This window comes from Symphalangus syndactylus, chromosome 1 (assembly GCF_028878055.3).
Source record: "Symphalangus syndactylus isolate Jambi chromosome 1, NHGRI_mSymSyn1-v2.1_pri, whole genome shotgun sequence".
Taxonomy (NCBI): Eukaryota; Metazoa; Chordata; class Mammalia; order Primates; family Hylobatidae; genus Symphalangus; species Symphalangus syndactylus.
The window spans coordinates 79,727,857-79,748,496 of record NC_072423.2 but is presented as its reverse complement, the minus strand read 5'-3'; the positions used below and the strand labels follow the sequence as shown (position 1 = coordinate 79,748,496).

Sequence of the window (20,640 nt, the reverse complement as noted above, 5' to 3'; positions counted from 1 at the left end):
TTCTTCTGACCATGGTTCCATCAACAAACGCCCATGCCCAAGAGGGTTGGGGCCCCAGCTTTGCTTAGGCCAAGAAGTGGAAGTCTAACACCACAGTGTCTTGCTAGAAGATAAAGTGAGGCCTAAAAGAAGGTCCCCTCTGGGGAAAATTAGGGCCCAATCCTCCTGGTATTCCTTGTTTCATTCTTTACCACAGAAAAATTCCACCAAAATTAGTAGTATTCATTACCACAAGTTCAGTCTCCTACAAAGCCTAGTCCATTGTGAGGTCAAATTCAAACATGTTTGTACAAACGGATCTTAGTGAGTTTTCTTGAGACATCAAAAAGGATAAGAAAAATATAATTAGAGAACTTTTTCAGATAAAAGGCATAGTCTATTCCAATTTAAGTATTATCCATGTCACTCCATTCCTTTGTCCAAAGATATAAGCTGAAGCAACTATCTGCTGGAGACCACACCTAGGGGCAGGAACAGTCCTCACCAGGCACCGAGCAGGTCCCACAGTGAGTGAAGTGGGCTGTGAGCAAACAACATGATGGGCCTCAAGATCCTGTAGAGGCTCTTGGCCTCTGTGTGGAGGAGACAGAGAGGGCCTAGGGACAGGCGACATGCAGCCCACCTGCTACTGCATCTTCCCATTTTTTGCAAGAAATATGACTGGATTTTTTTTTTGAGACAGGGTCTTGCTCTGTTGCCCAGGCTGGAGTATCGTGGTGCAATCATAGCTCACTGCCACCTAGATCTCCTGGGCTCAAGGGATCCTCCCACCTCAGCTTCCTGAGCAGCTGGAACTACAGGTGGACACCATGATGCCAGGCTAATTCTTAATTTTTTTTTAGAGGTGGGGTCTTGCTACATTGCCCAGGCTGGTCTCAAACTCCTGGACTCAAGCGATCCTCCTGCCTTGGCCTCCCAAAGTGCTGGGATTATAGATGTGAGCCACCGGACCAGGCTGGATTTTTAACATGAAGTCTCCTAATTTAGTCTTAATGTTGGCAATTTATTTATAATTTTTAAACACGAGGACTTCGTTTTTAAAACAGTGAGGTGTATACACCAAGTTAAACATGTGTCTGGACCAGATGTGACCCCTGAACATGACTTTGCCACCTCTCACCCACAAAGCAGAGCCCCTTCCATAAGGAATTCACAGGCACTTAAGGAATCCACAGGCACTTAAGGCATCCATGTGCCAACATACCGAGTTTTAAATCTGTTACAGATTTACAGACCCTTCAGTCTGGTCCCCCCGGATTAATCCAAACTATATCTCAGATTCCCCTGACAAACACCCCATTCTAATGAGGCTGACCTCCTGTTCCCCTGACAAACACCCTGTTCCAGTGAGGCCGATCTCCTGGGCACCTGTGAGCAGACCATTTCCATTTCCTCCTCCATCCCTTCACTCAAATTCTTTCGTTCCTCTGCAATGTCCTTTCTTCTCTCTTAGAGTCATGAAGCACAATCACACCCCACCTTTCTATACCACTGTCCTTGACTCCTTTGATGACTGTGTCTTTTATTATCTGCACCACACAATTTAGCATGGAGTCATGCATGGCTGCTTATTGTGAGCTAGCTGTTTCATACGTATTCCTGGTGAGGCTGTGAATTCTGGAGGGAAGAGGCCAGGTCTTGTTGGCTGTTCACAAGATTTCTTGTGTTTTAGGGTAATGGGAGTCCATGTGCACCATAAGCTATAAAGACACCCAGGACATTGGCCACAAAACACACACTGCATTAATTGATACAAAACAGAACAGCCAGGCAGGGCCCAGTGGCTCACGCCTGTAATCTCAGCACTTTAGGAGGCTGAGGCAGGAGGATTGCTTAAGACCAGCCTGGCCAACATAGCAAGAACCTGTCTTTACAAAAAAAAAAAAAAAAAATCAGCCGGGTGTGGTGGCAAGCACCAGAGTCCCAGCTACTCTGGAGGCTGAGCCACAAGGATTCCTGGAGCCTAGGAGATCAAAGCTGCAGTGAACCAGCCTCAAGCTCCTGGGCTCCAGGGATCCTGTTGTCTCCGGGCCACAGAGTGAGACATCTCTTAAAACAAAACAAAAAACAGAGCCACCACTGTGAATCTGGCATTCCTCATACTGGGAGAAAGAATTGTTTAACCTAAGTGAAAAAGATCTAGTGAAGAAAGTGCCAAGCACAGACTGAAAACAGCGAACTTAACGTTTGCACCCTTGAGGCTCCTGTCTGCTCCACTTCCCTCTGGAGTCGCGTCAACACTGGATGTGACTAAGGCTTCTTTGGGGGCTTCCCAGCAATCAAGAGGGGCCACCCCAGACCCAGGGCAAGCACCCTCAGGCCCCAAACTGTGGCTCCTGGGAGCCCATGGCATTTGTCTATGACCCATAAACCATCTTAACCCCAGATAAGCAGGACTCACGCTCATGCTAAACCATGAGGAATCCTCCACCAACCCCAGCACCTGTAGCTCCTGGGCCGCACACTTCCTGGGTCAGCCTGAGTCCTCTCTAACTGCCACCCAAAAACCCCGAGTCAGACATAGCCGTCCTAACCTCGGGAGTCAAATACCTTTATGTTGTTTGTTGTTGTTGTTGTCTTTGAGACAGGGTGCCAGGTGGATGTGGCATAGAATCAACTCTACTTCTTGAGTCTCCAGACACTCCCATGATCTGCACCTGTGGCCCCTCTCCCTCTGGCCAGGCACTGGCTTCATTTCCATCCCAGTTCCTCTGCTCCCCTGCAGACCATCCTCTGGGTCCAGGAGGAAGGGAGCAAGACCTACCTGGCCCCGAAGTCCTCGCTGGGGTATCAGGACTGCTGCACTGGCCACACCATCACTTCCTGTCCTGCATGGAGGGAGCAATGGCTTGGACCTGCACCCAGTGGGCTGGGAGCCGCTTCCCAATGTTGCGTCCATTTGAATCTGACACGTGTCTGACTCCTGAGGTTGGGATGGATGTGTCTGACTCAGGGTTTTTGCAGGCTGACCTAGGAAATGTGCAGCCCAAGGGCTGCAGGGGCTGGGCTGCTTGAGGATTCCTCATGGCTTAGCGGCTGTATTAGTCTGTTCTTACACTGCTGTCAAAAATACCTCAGACTGGGTAATTTATATTAAAAAAGAAGTTTAACTGGCTCACAGTTCTGCAGGGGCCTGCACAAGAAGCATAGTGGTTTCTGCCTCTGGGGAAGCCTCAGGAAGCTTCCAATCACGGGGAAGGCAAAGGGGGAGCAGGCACATCTTAATGGCTAATGCAGGAGAAAGAGAGCATGAGGCGGGTGCTGCACACTTTCAAACAACCGAACCTCATGAGAACTTACTACCGTGACAACAGCACCAAACAGATGGTGCTAAGCCATTAACGAGAAACCACCCCCATGGTCCAACCACCTCCTATCAGACTTTCAATGCTGAGGATTATTACAATTCAGCATCAGATCTGGTGGGACACAGAGCCAAACCACATCAGCAAGAGCATGGGTCCTATTTGTCTGGGGTTAAGGTGGTTCCTGGATCAGAGACAAATGCCACAGGCTCTCAGGAACTTCACTTTGGGGCCTGAGGTTGCGTCTCCCAAAAAGAAAGTGTTTGAATTTGGATCTGGTGTATAAGCCCTGCCCCCGTATGTCTATTATAAATATATATAACATATAAATGTGTTATATATATATATATATAACATATAAATGTGTTATATATATATATATATATATATATATATATAACATATAAATGTGTTATATATATATATATATATATATATATATATTTAGAGATGGGATCTTACTGTGCTGCCCAGGCTGGAGTGTAGTGACACAATCATAGCTCACTGCAGCCTCTAACTGGGCTCAAGCAAGCCTCCCACCTCAGCCTCCTGAGTAGGTGGGACTACTACAGGTGCATCACTACACCCAGCTAATTTTTACTTTTTGTAGAGACTCAAACTCCTGGCCTTAAGCTATCATCCTGCCTCAACTTCCCAAAGTGCTGGGATTACAGGCATGAGCCACAGTGCCCAGCCCCCACTAGGTTTTTGAATCTGTCTGGCTGTGATATGATTTTCATGCAGAAACACCTAGACTATGGGATAAATGCCTACAATAAACAACTAGAGAAGCTGGAGATGGGATTAAGAATCCAGGCCACGTGCTCTTTTTCTTTCCCTTGTGGGATTTTCGCCTGGGCAAGAAGAAGACACATTTTTAATGTCTCTGTTTCGAAATGAACATAACTCACCTGATGTATGATCTTTAGGTTATAATTAGGTTTGCTTTTTCTGTTAACTATATTCTGCCTTCAAGTGTTTCAATCCATCTGATGTGCTGGCAGGCGGGGGCGGGGGGTTCTCAGTGTATTCCCATAAAGTATTTTCATTTCAGTTGAGAAGATTAATTAATGTTGACTTCTACAAACAAATGCTGTTCAGAGAATGATAATGACATACTGAGATGATGAGTAAAGAATTAACACTATCTCCTAACGTTTGTAAAAGACAGACATAAACACTACCACAAAACGTTCTCTACACATTACTCAAGAAAAAGGTACCTGTTTGCTCAGATGCGCTCCCTGTTAACTATGAAACCTGTCCCTTTCTACCCAGTGAAAACAAACATGGAGTATGTTTGTGAAGCAAGATTATTCATGAGAGTAGAACATTCTGCAGTGTATTAACCAGGGACCTATGTGATGTGTAAATAAAATCATTTTATTGCACTTGACCTTAAACTGTCTCTCCATAACCTTTCTGCCAACATTAAGGCCAAGTAGGTGCAAATTAAGGTAAGAAGACAGAATGGATGGGAGTGGGTGGGTGAACAGGACAGAGGAGCCCGCCAGGTGGGTTTCTCATTGGCTCAGAGGATGCCCCAACCCTCAGACCTGGCACCCAGCCTGGACAGGGTCGGGATCCTGCGGGCTCCACGGAGCGGCCCCTTTGTTTGTATTCTAATGTGTTTTGCAGCACAGAACAGAAGCTGCACTGTTATGCTGGAACATTTCATGAACCTCAAGTCTTTTATCTGAAATCGAAGCTTAAATGACTTCTTTTATTTGCTGGCTTGTGGGCCAGCCCCGTCCAGTGGCTGAATGAAAAGGAGGAAGGCCAGTGCTGTCCCATTTGCAGGCTTCAAAGAGCTCGACAGCCCTGGGATCTCAGAGGGCAGAGAGCTGATCTGGTTGCAGGGACTTCAAAGACAATGGGCTCAGGAACCTACACTGCCTCAGATTGGCCGTGGCCAAGCCCCAGCTGGATGGCACAATGCGAGGCCTCCCCTGATGGCCAGGCCCGTCCACCCTCGGTCCAGGGAGGGGGTTGGCTGGGAGGTGGGTGGCGTCTTCCAGTGGTGAAGATGAATTCACCCAAACAAAACCCTTCTGCTACAACTAAGAGTGCAGATTCTCTGCACAGAAGGTGGAAATCGTGTTATGACCAGAGCTTCCTTCTTCCCATGACTTCCCCTTATAAGATTGTGTCTTCTCTGAGAACAAGTAGGTATTAATTATGTAGTAAATGCTTTTTATAGTGCCAAAGATTCTATATATGCCTGAAAGAAAAAAAAATTAAACAAACAACACTGTTCTTCAAGAAAAATGGAGTCTCCCCAGTGAGCAATTCTTATGAAACAGGAGAATTTGGCTTGGCAGAAGCCACGGGGCCATCCCAAGTACCACTGTGGGCTGCTCCATCCTGCCTCCAGCACCTCCTCTTCACCCGGCACCTCCTTGTGCCATCCCGAGGCTGTCATCCCTCCATCCTCCCCAGCTCCATGGAGCCCTCCAGTGCTCCAAGCCACTGACTCTCTGAGTGGGTCCTTGAACCAGCAGCATCAGCATTACCCTCTGCAAACTTGTCAGAAATGCAAATTCTCAGAACATCCCAGACCTTCTGAATCTCAGGACAGTGATCGGATGTACAAGAGTTGGATAACCAGTGCCTGGGCCTTTTCTTCCCCTCTTTTCTCCATTACGAAAGAAAAACAATGCTACATCCCTTCCAGCGGGGAGCCCACACGCACCGTTACACGCTGTGCTGTGTGCATTCCACCACCACCTCTGCTCAGTGTCCCGACACAGCAGACAGTGAGAGCAGCAGGACAGGGCAAAGGTACAGCCAGTGTGATCTACACACAGCCTCACCCAGACCCAGCGCATGGGTCTAACTCTCAGGTACCTGTTCAGACATGGTCTCACGGAGGGCCAGGCAGCCTTGGGGCCCAATCACAACAAGCCAGTTAGAAAGGCCAGGGAGTACAACCATCACCGGTTAATGATGTCATAACACTTTGAGTGCTGCCTACTAATTATGATATCATTAACAATCTCCAGCACTTTGCAAAGAGATCCCCAAGTTTGCTCTTTCACCCACAGTAAAGACACTCCCACACTTTGTCTACAAACGAGCTTCTTTTCACCAGGGCAGCCTGGGCATGGAGAGGTGAATGCAGCTGCAGTGGCCGGTGGACAGGGAGAGGGCGGTTGGTTACCAGGGCCACAAAGACCCCTGTTAGGCATGCGTCCTAACAGGGGTCTTTGTGGGCACTCTGCTTGCCCAAGACACTGGGGAGAAGTGGAAGTTGAGAGCAGGGCAGCACATGGGGAGTGAGGTCAGTGCTGTGTGTGGCCGAGGAGGGTGGCTGGGATCCAGGGAAGCAGAACTGACCCCAGCAGACACCCCTGCACCCTCACCCAGGCCCATACCAGAGCACGAAGGCGGGAGTGCCATGACCAGAGGGCCAGCGCTCCACTTCCCGCAACACATCCCAGCATGTGCCTCTGACTGACAATGACTAACTCACTAACTCATTCAACAAACATGCCTAGAGCTCATACCAGATGCCAGACAGGGGCAGGGTGACTTCCTACACATCACAGGGCTCAGGGCTCCAGGACATTGGCTATTTTGCTGTGGCAGACACGAATTACGTGCCACAAGGATGGTGGCCAAGCGCTGGGTTGGTGAGGCGTCGGCGGAAGGATGAGAATCCACATCTCAACCTGACAGTATGATTTTCTAACCATCCTTATACACACTTCCAAAGTGCTGAAAACTTTATTTCCCCATGAAACACGACCATTCACGAGAGATTAAACTTGCACGTGAGAAAATACACAGGAAAGACTTATTTCTCTATGAAAATATGAGTCTGAAGAAAGTCAAGAGACTCTACAAACATTTCTGCAGCCCTCTATTGGAGATTTGCAAAGGTCTGCATGTGTACCGCTTTGGACGTCAAGGGTTTACTGAATACCATTTCCACACGGTCTACAGCTATGTCAGAGGGCAACTATTCCACCATCATTTCTGATCCACAGACCTGTTAGATGTTAGTCTGGAGAAGGAGAAATAAAACTCAATGTTGTTAATTGCACTCCAAAGAGTCCCACAATTTTTTCTAACTTTTTATTGTAGTAAAATATATATAACAAATGTTGCCACTTTAATCATTTTTAGATTTATTTTTAGAGATGGAGTCTCACAATGTTGCCCAGGCCAGCCTCGAAATCCCTGGCTCAAACAATCCTCCCTCTTCAGCCTCCCAGTAACTGAGACACAATTCAGTGGTATTACTAACATTTGCACTGTTGTGCAACTGTCACCACCATCCATTTCCAAATCTCTTCCCTGAACACAAAACTCTGTAACCATCAAGCAGTAAAGTCTCAATTCTTCCCTCCCAAGCTCCTGGTAACCTCTAATCCACTTCCTGTCTCTCTGAGCTTGTGTATGCTAGATATTTCATATAAGCAGTATCATATATTTGTCATATCTTATATTTTAGTCACTGGCTTATTCCACTTAGCATAATGTTTTCCAAGGTTCATCCAAACTTCATTCCTTTTTATGGCTGAGTAATATTTCATCACATGGATATACCACATTTATTATCTCCTCATCAGTTGATAGACTTATAAGTTATTTCCACCCTCTGGCCATTGTGAATAATGCTGTAATGAACAGTGGGTACAAATACCTGTTCCGGTCCTTGTTTTCAATTCTTTTGGTTGTACACCTAGGAGTGGAATTGTTGCATCATATGATAATTGTATGTTTAACTTGTAGAGAAACCATCAAACTGTTTTCCATAGTAGCTGCATCGTTTTAAACTCCTATCAGTAATAAAAAGGGGTTCCAATTTCTCCACATCTTTGCCAGTGCTTGTTATTTTCCGATTTTTAAAATCATAACCCCTCTGGTAAATGTGAAGTGGTATCTCATTGTGGTTTTGATTTTCCTTTCTCAAATAACTAAGAATACTGGGTATGTTTTCGTTTGTTTATTGGCCATTGCATATCTTCTTTGGAGAACTGTCTATTTAAGCCCTTTGCCCATTTTTGTGTTTGGCTATTTGTCCTTTTGTTGTTGAGTTTTTTAGTAGTTCTTTTTTTATTTTATTATACTTTAAGTTTTAGGGTACATGTACACAACGTGCAGGTTAGTTACATATGTATACATGTGCCACGTTGGTGTGCTGCACCCGTTAACTTGTCATTTAACATTAGGTGTATCTCCTAATGCTATCCCTCTCCCCTACCCCCACCCCAGGACAGGCCCTGGTGTGTGATGTTCCCCTTCCTGTGTCCATGTGTTCTCATTGTGCAATTCCTACCTATGAGTGAGAACATGTGGTGTTTGGTTTTTTGTCCTTGCGATAGTTTGCTGAGAATGATGGTTTCTAGCTTCATCCATGTCCCTACAAAGGACATGAACTCATCATTTTTTATGGCTGCATAGTATTCCATGGTGTATATGTGCCACATTTTCTTAATCCAGTCTATCATTGTTGGACATTTGGGTTGGTTCCAAGTCTTTGCTATTGTGAATAGTGCCACAATAAATATACGTGTGCATGTGTCTTTATAGCAGCATGATTTATAATCCTTTGGGTATATAACCAGTAATGGGATTGCTGGGTCAAATGGTATTTCTAGTTCTAGATCCCTGAGGAATCGCCACACTGACTTCCACAGTGGTTGAACTAGTTTACAGTCCCACCAACAGTGTAAAAGTGTTCCTATTTCTCCACATCCTCTCCAGCACCTGTTGTTTCCTGACTTTTTAATGATTGCCATTCTAACTGGTGTGAGATGGTATCTCATTGTGGTTTTGATTTGCAGTTCTTTATATATTCTGAATAATAAGCCCTCATCAGATAAATGACTTGCAAATATTTTCTCCCATTTTGTAGGATGTCTTTTTACTCTCTTAATAATGTCTTTGGATGCACACAAGTCTTTCATTTTGATAAAGTCAAATTTCTCTGTTTTTTTTTCTTTTGTTGTTCATACTTCGGGTGTCATAGCTAAGAACCCACTGCCATATCCAACATCATGAAAACTTACCCCTATGTTTTCTCCTAAGAATTTTATGCTCTTGGCTCTTAAATGTAAGTCATTGATACATTTCAAGCTAATTTTTGTATCTGATATGAGATAGGGTCCAACTCCCTTCTTTTGATGTGAAAACCCAGTTGCCCCAGCATCATTTGTTGAAAAGACTATTCTTTCCCATTAAATGGACTTGGAGCCCTTATCAAAAATCATCCACTCATCCGGCCATAGCTGTGTGGATGTCCAGACTCTCAGTTCTCTTCATAGGTCTATGCATCTATCCTTAAGTCCACACTACACCGTGTTGATTACAGTACTTTTGTAAATTTTGAAACTGGGAAGTGTGAGTCCTCTGACTTTGTTCTTTCTCAAGACTGTGTTGGCTGTAAGGTGTGCCTTGAAATTCTATATGAATCTTAAGATCAGCTTTTGCAAAAGTGAAAGGTTGTTAGAATTTTGATAGGGATTGTATTGCATCTGTAGACGGCTTTAGGTAGTATTTACATGTTAGCTATACTAAGTCTTCTTACTCATGAATATGGGTCTTTCCATTTAATTAGGTAACTTTAATTTCTTTCAGCAATACTTTGTATTATTTTCAGTGTACAAATCTTTCTTCCTGGGTTAAATTTACTTCCAGGTATTTTATTCTTTTAGAGCTAATTTAAATGAAATGACTTTGTTAATTTCCTTTTCAGATTGTTCATGGCACATGTATAGAAACACACTTGATTTTTGCATGTTGATCTTGTTCCCAGCAATTCTGCTGAATTCATCTATTAGTTCTAGTAGCTTTCTTGTGGAGTCTCGGAGATATTCTATACAGAAGATCATGTCATTTTTGAACAGGGATAGTTTTCATTCTTTTCTTTGCAACTGGATGCCTTTTATTTCTTTTTCTTGTCTAGTTGCTCTGGCTAGAACCTGGAGTACAATGTTGAACAGCATTGGTTAAAGTGGGTATCCTCTCTTGTTCCTTGTCTTAGGGGTTAAAGCTTTCACCACTGAGTACAGTGTTAGTAGGTTTTTCATAAATACCCTGCTATAGACTGAATGTTTGTGTCCCACTACAACTCACATGTTGAATCCTAATTCCCAGTGTGAGGATATTAGGAAGTGGAGCCTTCGGGAGGTGATTAGGTCATGAGGGCAGAGCCCTCATAAATGGGATTAGTGTCCTTATAAAAGAGATCCCAGAGAGCTGGCTGGCCCCTTCCACCATGTGAAGATATAACAAGAATGTTCCATCTATGAACCAGGGAACAGGCCTCCACGAGACACAGACTCTGGTGGTGCCCCGATCTCAGACTTCCGACCTCCAGAACAATGAGAAATACACCTCTGTTGTTTACAGGCCACCTCGTACATGGTATTTTGTTAGAGGCACCCAGCTGGACAAGGACATGCCTTTTATCTTGTTGAAGAAGTTCCTTCTATTTCTAGGTTTTTTTGTGTTTTTATAATCAAAGAAGGTTAAGATTTTGTCAAATGCCTTTTCTGTGTCTGTTGAGAAGATCTCATTTTTTTTTCTTTCATTCTATAAATGTGGTATATTATATTGTTTGATTTTCCATTTTTTTTTTTTTTTTTTGGTGAAACAAGGTCTCACTCTGTGGCCCAGGCTGGAGTGCACTGGCATGATCACAGCTCACTGCAGCCTCAACCTCTTAGGCTCAGGTGATCCTCCCACCTCAGCCTCCCAAGTAGCTGGGACCAAAGGGACCCACCACCACCCCCGGCTAATTTTGTATCTTTTGTAGAAACAGGCTTTTGCCATGTTGTCCAGGCTAGTCTTGAACTCCTGGGTTCAAGTGATCTGCCCACCTCAGCCCCCCAAAGTGCTGGGATTATAGGCCTGAGCCACTGTGCCCAGCCCTGATTTTCTTATGTTGAACAATTCCATTATCCCTGAAAGAGACAACTAATTACAAACTATGTGTTGCTATATGAAAATTATGCTCGGAGCACCATTTTAAAGATTACTGCCGGGCGCGGTGGCTCACGCTTGTAATCCCAGCACTTTGGGAGGCCGAGGCGGGCGGATCACGAGGTCAGGAGATCGAGACCACGGTGAAACCCCATCTCTACTAAAAATACAAAAAAATTAGCCGGGCGTGGTGGCGGGCGCCTGTAGTCCCAGCTACTTGGAGAGGCTGAGGCGGGAGAATGGCGGGAACCCGGGAGGCAGAGCTTGCAGTGAGCCAAGATTGCGCCACTGCACTCCAGCCTGGGCGACAGAGCGAGACTCCGTCTCAAAAAAAAAAAAAAAAAAAAGATTACTTCATTATTTCATTCAAGATATATTTATTTTGCACCCAGGCATTATTTTGAGCACTGAAGGCACAGCCTGGACTAAACAGTTATCTCTGCCCTCCTGGAGTAACACTCTAAGAGGACAGACAGATAGTAAGTGAGACAGGTAAAATATATAGTTAGTGATAAGTGATAAGGAAAATAATATGGCAAAAAAGGGGGAGAGAGTGTGAAGAGGCTGAGATTCTAGACAGAGAGGCCTAACTTACAGCATTACAGTTTATACACGTGTCCACAACTCAGCATTGCTTTCAAATTAGGAACACTTTTAGTAAAGAGGAAGAAATTGCCTAAACAGACTCAGTGTCTTTCCCACAACAATCATCTGCCAAGCCGCAGGCCTAACCAGGAAATCCCATTTCCTTTTGGCCTTGTGTCCTCCACCAACAGATACAACCCTGATGCCAAATGTTGTGAGGTTTGTAGGTGTTGTGAGCCAATGAGGGCGTGCCCAGGGCCAAAGGCTGCCCTTTGGAATGAGGGCAAGGTTATACTCCATCAAACAACAAATGCATCCTACTCCAAAATCAAATGCTCAACACATGCAGCCTTTCTCATGCCCATCTCCCCTTTACTCATTTTCATGGCCGAAAACAATCAGGATGGGCATTTGTCCATAACTCCTACAGGTTAATTTCCTGACATGATATGAGCCTTTAAGAAGTTATAAAGGGTTACATCATCTTTTCATTTCTGACACCAATACACTAACAGAACTTGAACACAGCCATCTGACCTTCAGAACCAATGAAATACGCAGCCTGAGAATAAAGAGAGGGTGTGCTGTTTGGTAACCTGACTTCAACACCTAAGCAACCACTAAGTGTGGCTTAGCTGAGGCACAGAAATAAAAGGAAAATAAAGTCAGATTTTAAAAGCCAGATGTTATGCAGGTTAAACACAACCTCGTTTAAATTCCGAAATCACAAGATACTTATTAACAGAGATGGAGCCGTGAACAGAGCACCCCCTGGAGAGGCCCCAGTTTAGCTCTGCGGCCTCGCGCCATCGTTTCCGGTGGGCAGCACCCCTCTTGGCTCGCTCCCTTCCTCCCGGCTCCCGCCACAGCAGACAGGAAGCACTGTGTGAGCAACAGGAAACCTGCACTTCCTTGTCTTGTGCACCGGCCAACCAATTAGCATGTCACCATGAGGGGCAGATGCACATGAATATGGAGCACGGAGCCTCATTTTTCTGTTCAGTCTGTCAAGCCATGAATTCACTCATCCCATTTTGTCCTAAAACCTTGGGGTGGGGGTGGGGGCTGAAGGGAAGGAGGGTTTCAAAAGCCCCATCTACAGCGATGTAAAGAAGAAAAAAAAAGAAAAAGTCAGGCTCTGTCAGCCCTAAAGGGCATTTCTAAGAGCAATGGCACCATCTTTCCATATCCAGGTGCACTTCCCTGTGGAAGGTTCTAGACACACTGTGGCCCCTCAAATTATTCCCTGTGGCAGACAGTGGTATTGTTACATCTGCTATCCACTTGTGCAAAGAAAAGGGAAGACGTGATCTAAGAGTCTTGAGGCTGAAAGATATAGCAGGTATAACCAGATATTGAATATGAAAAACCCAAGTATCTAAATGAGATTATTAGTTGACATAAGCTCCAATAAAGGTACAGAAATGAAAATATGCAATGCCTAATTCTACTGATCAGATTAGAGCAATTTCTATAGAAAATTACTATTCTTTGCTCACAACACAGTTTAAAGCAATGTAAACACATCCCTATTGCTACTGTGCCCAAATACTTCTCTGCTGAGCTATTAGCCATCGTTTCATTTTATAAAAACCATAATAGAAAATGTGGCCAAACAGATAGATGGAGTGTTCCCAGCAATATGGAGAAACAGTTGTGTTTATGCAGAGATTAGTCTTTCAAATTGAGAGATCTCCAAAGCTCCATTTGTACTTGAAAGGCTTGTCTTTTTGTTACCCAGTAAATAGCTCATTCATATTCTACAAAGAAAACCCTCTAAATTGGGAGAAATAGCCATATTTAACATTAGGTAGGGAAATGGGGCTGAAAGCGAGAAAAGAAGTCTATTTCCCCCAGTTTCTTGGACTAGATTAAAGCTTTCCTTTATAATTTAAAACAGCCTCTGTTTTCTCCACATATAAGAGGCAGAAATTTCATGAAAGGCTGAGAAGTACTATCCATTAATGCAGAAATTATGCCAAAGAACAAGTTAAGAAACACATTTTTAAAAAGCAATCTTGGGTCCTTTTCTCTTATTCTGCAGTACATGTTTCTTAGCTGCTGCAGCTCCCTAAAGGCGGGGGTGGCTGTCAAGCTGGCCTGAAGTGTGGATGCCACACAGGTCCTCATGCAGGGCTCTTTCTGAGAAGCCCCAAGGCACTATGCGCTGTTGGGTGACTGCCCTGTCACCTGCTGTTAGTTAGTCAGAATTAGAAATAAGTATCAGAATCGTGTGAATGAGGTGAACACTAGATGATGTAAATTAAAGCCATCCAAAGGCATGATGTATTCCTTGCCATCTCAAAAAAATGACAATTTGGGAGATGAGAGTATGTGTTAACAACTGTTTTTAAGCCTGTTTGAGCACAAAAATAACAGAATGGAGCTATAGTGTTAATTTAGGGCAACGAAGGGAATGCAGAGAAGGCATCCTGTTCCCTTCGTCAGTCAGGTGCCCTGGGATGCTGGCGGGTTTGCTCTTCTGAACCCCAGACTCAGGGGGCTGCACACTCCCAGGGAGACGGGTGGGCAGGCAGCATGGCCTCCAAAAGAGGTACAGGAAGGGAAAAGAGAAAAGGAGAACTGGGGAAGAGGGAGGGAGCCTGGGAGCTGGTTGTCACCCATCCCACAAGGCCAACCTTTAGGAGTCCAGGGGGGACATGGTGACACCCAGGAAGAGCTCCCATTCCCTAGGTGCACACACACATCACATGTAATTCTAGAAACCCCGTGTGGCATCTTCAGGGGTCACTGATTGTTTCGTGGAGATTCTTGGTCTCAGGCCCCCTAGCAGGACCACAGGTAGGAAAACGCTCTGTTGCCCTGTAAGCCATCCCTGGCTGCTGCCCCTGGCAGTCGGGATCTGCCTTCGGCTTGCCCTAGAGAGCCCTGCAAAGGCCACCACAGCATGGCCACAGGTGTGTGAGGCTTCCAGGAACATCTCCACATGACAGTATACCGTCCTCACCGAGTCGAGGCCACGAGCTGCCCTCCACTGGAAATGTTGAACCTCTCTGGCTACATTGTTGTAGAAAAGCTCCCAGGCAGGGCTCTGCTTGGGCTCCCTGCATTTCTGGGAGACATCCTTGCTGTCCCTGCCCTGCCCGTGACAGCCACCATGACTGAGCCCACACTGGCCTCCTGGACTCCACCTTCTGCACTGATATACGCCTTTCTTGGGCGCTCTTCAAGGCTTGGCATAGAAGAATTTGTATCAGTTAAGGGAAGAAGATAAATCCTAATTCTGTAGCTCCCAGATTTCTTTTTTGGAATCATTAAAATCCAAAAAAAATTAGTTCCAACTGCTTATTGAACATTGACTGTCTCACAGCCCTATGTAGAAGTCACCTTTCTTAGACCAAAGTTGGCATCTCATCCTGAAAACCAGCCCCCTCCCTGGCTGTGTGGTCTGGAGAGTCACATCACCATGCACCCTGGCTTGACCCTGGATGCATCCCTGGCCCGTCCCCCTGTGGCCCCTGGTCTAGCAGTCAGCCTGCTTGTCTCAGCTCAGAGTGCCTGCATGGACCCCTTGCTTCCCGGCCTTACTCCCACGGCCCTAGTCAGATCTGTTGCACACATGGCCCCTGGTAACAGTGTTCTCTCTGTCCAGTGTAACCACGGTTGACACCACCTGCTTTTTTGAGGACAGTGAAGGACTCCACAAGTGCCTGCCTTGGTTCTGCTGTACTTGCAGCTGTCACGGGATCTGAAGCCAGCCCACTGCTTTCACAGAATGAAGCTCCAGCTCATCCACCCAGGGAAGCAGTGACCCCATGAGGCAGGAGAATAGGATCTGGAGGAAGGGAACCTAAGGACGATTCACACCGACTTCCTAGAACTAAATCAAAAGGAAAACCCCAACTTTCCATGCCCAAGTAACACAAGGACCAGAGGCTACTCTCTTGCAGCCCTGCCCCCTCCCACTTTTTCTGTGTGGCAGATGAAAAATTGAAAGTACCTCTGATTGGACCCCTCCCACAACCAATCAGGCTGGTCAGGGGCCAGGTCTTCACTTGCATAGGAATATAACTTTGTAACTTCACTTTAGCCTCTGATTAGTCACTTTCTGCAACCAATCAGACATTTGCATAGGGTGTAACTTTGTAACTTTGCTTCAGCCTCTGATTGGCCCCCTCCTGCAACCAATCAGACTGATCATAGACCACTAGTTAATTTACATATGGTGTACACCAAGTAACCAATGGGAAACCACTAGAGAGTCTTTAAAGCCGAGAAAATTCTGTAACCGGGCTCAGGAGCTGCTTGCTAGGGCATGCTACCACCCTGTGGAGTGTACTTTCGTTTTCAATAAATCTCTGCTTTTGTTGCTTTATTCTTTCCTTGCTTTGTTTGTGTGTCTTGTCTGAGTCTTTGTTCAAGATGCCAAGAACCAGGACACCCTCAACCAGTAACACACACTCTGCTTCTTCAATGACGTTTGTGTTCCTAGAATCCATTTCCCTCAGTCAGGTAAGTGTCCCCATCTCCACGTCTTCCTCGCTCTTCTTGGCCTTTGTTTACTATGTCCTCCTACTGCCCCCTGGTTCCCCCAGACTCTCAAAACCCATGCAGTCCCCAAGGCTATCTGTCCTCCTCAGGCCCTGGCCATGAAGAGCCCTGCCTACCGATCTTCTGTACTAGCCCAGCACGCGTGGACACATTCATCTGCACGACAGACATCATGGGGCACCTTCTGTGAGCAGGCGCTGGGGAGACAAGGCCAGCCTGCCTCAGTTCCCACGGTACTCGGAGACAGCAAGCCAGGCCACCCCAGCATGGTGAGGTGGGCACTGTGTTCACCGATAACAGCAGACAAAGGTTGGTGCAGCGGGGGCTGCAGAAGGGCTGCGGCCACGCAGACGGCAGCATGGCAGGCTGTTCCAGGCACACAGAGGGCGACATGGCAGGCTGTTCCAGGCACACAGAGGGTGGCATGGCAGGCTGTTCCAGGCACACAGAGGGCGACATGGCAGGCTGTTCCAGGCACACAGAGGGTGGCATGGCAGGCAGTTCCAGGCAGAGCTGCCTACTACACCCTAGTGGGCTGACTCATTTGGTGTTGGAAGAAAAGGGGAGAACAATTTTATTTTTATTTTGCTCTTCAGCAAAATCTATAATTTTGTGTTTATCTTAGGAAGTTTATAATAGTATATGTATATAATATTAAAATAATTAAATACACATATAATAGGGATTATCCCCAAAATATTTTACCAAAGAGAGACACATGTTCCAAAAACTCAGAAGGTATGAACTGTCTGCCTTAAATACCCTCATCACTAATTGTCCTTTTTTGGTCTCTCTCAACAGCACTACCTTCTCATCAGATATGAAGAATTTTCTTTTTCTTTACTCAGCACCAAATCTCTTAAAAAATACAAAACAGACACATGGCTTCGTCAGATGACATGGGTCCACTCTAACGGATTGCTCTAAAACTATCAGTTAAGGACGGGTGCATGGCTCATGCCTGTAATCCCAGCATTTTGGGAGGCTGAGGCAGGAGGACTGCTTGTGCCCGGAGTTCCAGATCAGCCTGGGCAAAATGGTGAGACCCCATCTCTACAAAAAACATAAAAATTAGCTAGGCGTGGTGGCGTGTGCCTGTAGTTCCAGCTACTCAGGAGGCTGAAACAGAAGGATCCCTTGACCCCAGAAGTTCAAAGATGCAGTGAATTGTGATAGCGCCACTGCACTCGAGCCTGGACAAGACAGTGAGGCCCTGTCTCTTAAAAAAAACAAAATAAAAGCTATGAATTTAGGAAAAAAAAGTTCACGAACTACTATTTTCAAACATGTCCCTATTCTTATAATATACTGTATCCTTGCAAAGCACCTCTCCTTCGTGTTCCTCTTCAAAAGGAAGCTGGAGAAACTGCAGTGAAATGACAATGACCATGGTGTGACGACGTGGGGGCGGTGGCTCTGGCTCCAGCTCAGTCATTGGCTGTGGAACATTAACCATGTGACAGGGCTGGACCCAGGGTATGACCTTGAGCGGTATGCTTACCTTGAGTTTATGCACCTCTTACGATGGGACTAGGCTACGATTCATAGACTTGCCGCTGATGTAAATATCCTGCACATGCTCCTTAAAGTGCAAGCACTGCCTGAGAAAATGTAGACCTGGAAGGGTTTTCTTCTTTTTATTTAAGCAATATCCTTCTATAGGCAAAGCCATATGTATCTCTTCCCTATTGCTGCTCTAACAAGCTATACAAACTCGGTGGCTTAAAACACCGAATTTGACTGGGGCGATGGCTCACAGCTATAATCCCAGCACTTTGGGAGGCTGAGGTGGGCAGATTACCTGAGGCCAGGAGTTTGAGACCAGCCTGGCCAACATGGTGAAACCCCATCTCTACAAAAAATACAAAAATGAGCTGGGCGTGGTGGCGGGCACCTGTAATTCCAGCTACTTGGGAGACTGAGGCAAGAGAATGGCTTGAACTCAGGAGGTGGCGGTTGCAGTGAGCTGAGATCACACACTGCACTCCAGCCTGGGCGACAGAGTAAGACTCCATCTCAGGAAAACAAAAACAAAAAGAAAAAAAAAACACCAAATGTTATTTTTTAATTTTTCTTTCTTTTTGAGACAAGGTCTCAGTCTGTTACCAGGCTTGAGTGCAGTGGCACAATCATAGCTCACTGTAACCTCAAGCTCCTAGGCTCAAGTGATCCTCCTGCCTCAGCCTCCAGAGTAGCTGGCACCACAAGCATAACCTACCATGCCTGGCTTTTTTTTTTTTTTTTTTTTGGTGTAGAAATGGAGTCTCACTATGTTGCCCAAGCTGGTTTCGAACTCCCGGCCTCAAGTGATTCTCCCACCTTGGCCTTCCAAAACCAAAGTGCTGAGATTACAGGCGTGAGCCACCACACCTGGCCTTAAAACACAAATGTGTTACTTTACAGTTCTATAGGTTGGGAATCCAAAACTAATTTCACTGGGTGAAAATCAAGGAGGTGGCAGAGCTGTGTTCCTTCCCAGAGCTCTAGGGGAGAATATTTATTTGCCTTTTCCATCTTCTAGAAGCTGCCCACATTCCTTGGCTTGAGGCCCCTTCATCATCTGGAAAGCCAGCAATGGCAAGCCAAGTCCTTTTCACGTCGCAGGGCTCTGATCTCTCTTTGGTGGTTACCTCTGGTTCTGAGCACAGCTGGGAAAGAGTCTCTGTTTTTAGAGGACTCATGTCTCCAGGCCTGCCTGGATGGTCCAGGATAATTTCTGCATCTCAAGGTCCTTAACCTTAATCATATCTGTAAAGTCCCTTTTGCTAGTAAGGTAACATATTCACAGGTTCCAGGGATTAAGAAGTGGACACCTTTTGTTGGGGGGCATTATTCTGCCTACCACATCTTTCATGCAATTAGACAAAACAAACAAAACAAAGCAGTGAATGTTTCAAAACAGGCACAGTTGCTCACATGAATAAATAATGTATAATTTTCACCTGGGCACATGCTCCAACCTGGCCCTGGCTCACAAGTCTGGTCAGGCAGGACACCCAGGATGGTGCTTGTGGAAAGATTTATGCACAGAAGACTCATTCCCCTTCCTCAGCCACGGAAGCAAAGTCAGGTGTGTACCACACCTGCTAACACATAGTGTTTCTAAAGCAGCACACCGCTCTCCTTCTTAGGTGCTAAATTTGTTTTGCGTGAATGGCATTTTGAATCCTCATCACACAGAGTCAGCACAGTGGTGTAGACCCCTCCACAGCTCCTGCTCAGCATCAGCAGCAGCCTCCTCATCCGTGCTCCCCACGCCCAGGCCCTGAGCGTTCTGCAGGCTGTAGTCTTGGTCCAGTTAGGAGACCTGCCTTTACCACACTTTTCAGCAAGAAATGAATTGGCCTACCGGCCTCACCATTAGGAAAAGCAAAGAAGTCATGAGAACACATATGAACGACCCCCACCATGGTGCTGGGATACATCATTTTCCAAGACCATTCATGGACCTGTTCACTCCACAGGCAAACACTGATAAAGTATTTGCCATATCCCTGGGGCAGTGAAGGACAGGAAATTCCCTGAGCATGGTCCTGCCTTCATAGAGCTTACCACCACGAAGAGCAAGTCAGACCAGCACTGAAATAAGCACACTGCACAGGGGAGGGGGGTCCCAGGTAGCGAGGCAGGGAGAGCCACCTTCATAGCAGAGGGCCTGGGGACGCTTGGGGAGGGCCTGTGAACCACAGGGAGACGTGGTGGTGCTGTGATGTGGATCTGTCTACAGGCTTTCCTCCACAGCTCCTGGCTCATGTACCCCACAGCCCTGTGACAGTCTTCTGTTAGATGGTCGGGTGCATCAGGCCTCAGGAAACAGAACCTCCCCAACCTTCTCCTGTCCTTTCTGTCCTCCTTTCAGCTGCCAGGCAAAACATCTCTCTCCTCCAGCCTTTCCTGTTGCTCATACGACCCTTCTCAGAGAAGGCCCCATCCCCACCAGCGGGGAAGAAAGCTGACATCAAGAAGCGCCCATAAAAATCCAAGAGGACAGGGTTTGGGGAGCTTCTGGATGGTGGAACATGCAGAGGCTCTTGGAGGGGGGTGCCCAGGGAGCGCACAGGACTCCACATCTTCTCCATGCCCTGCCCCGCCCCACACAGCCCTTCATCTATGTCCTTTGCAATATCCTTGGAGCAAACTGGTAAATGTAAACATGTATTTCCCTGAGTTCTGTGAGCACCCCCCAGCAAATTAATCAAACACAGCCAGGGGGTTGTGAGAACCCCAACTTGAAGCCAGTTGGTCAGAAATTCCTGAGGCCTGGACTTGCAACTGGAGTCTGAGGGGCAGCCTTGGGGACCGAGCC

At 46.2% G+C, this 20,640-nt stretch overlaps 1 protein-coding gene across 7 annotated transcripts in view; it reads right to left on the bottom strand.

The window, feature by feature from the left end:
* LDLRAD4 (low density lipoprotein receptor class A domain containing 4) overlaps positions 1-20,640 on the bottom strand; it is a 445,676-nt gene that overhangs the window by 183,312 nt on the left and 241,724 nt on the right. The window contains exons 1-2 of one of the 7 annotated variants that reach the window (XM_055239560.2): positions 6,153-6,232; positions 4,217-4,398 (exon numbers count right to left, since the gene is read on the bottom strand). The exons of 5 other annotated variants lie outside the window; for them this stretch is intronic. The gene's annotated coding sequence lies outside the window, so the exon portion shown is untranslated. Of the gene's footprint in view, positions 1-4,216; positions 4,399-6,152; positions 6,233-20,640 lie in introns of those variants that run through there. One more of the 7 variants, XM_063641750.1, reaches the window with a different exon arrangement.